Consider the following 646-nt stretch of genomic DNA (forward strand, 5'->3'; position numbering starts at 1 on the left):
CTTGTAGTGTCTGGTCTATTTGGATGGTTTATATCAGGGAAGCGCCAGAAGATCTAGGTCTCTCTTTAATTGGTTTCCGTGAGGTATGTGATGACCACCAGAGGCTGGTCTGAAGCAGTGTACCAGACGATAACTGTACATTCTATAGTCAAGCAAATATTTCCTTATATTTTAAACACTGGTGACTCGAGTTGTCATCAAATGCCTCTGTACAGAATTTAAATATTAAATTGGTAATTTTAAAAAGCACACACTCTCAAAGGTCTGTTTACCTCTGTAACCTGTGTTTCTCAAGTTACACGGGGAAAAAGAGGCTACCTGCCAGTGTCAAGTTTCAGAGATGAACTAAAAAAATGTGATATCATCTCATTCCACTGATAAAGTACGGTCACACATGAGCGAATGCAGACGATTGACTAGTGCATGCCAAGGTGATATTCGTGCTGAATGTGGACAGTACAGAGAACTTAAGTTAACTTTCTAACTAATGTTACTAAAGAAAGGCACTCTTGCGCTTCAGCCAAAAACACTGGATCGGTGCTCACAGCACAGGACCAAAATAGTAGACACTAAATCAAGTGGGCCACTTCAAAAAATGACTGAACCCAAATGAAAGGAGGCTGGAGCACTCGATAAAATTGCACAG

Source organism: Epinephelus moara, chromosome 6 (assembly GCF_006386435.1).
Source record: "Epinephelus moara isolate mb chromosome 6, YSFRI_EMoa_1.0, whole genome shotgun sequence".
NCBI lineage: Eukaryota > Metazoa > Chordata > Actinopteri > Perciformes > Serranidae > Epinephelus > Epinephelus moara.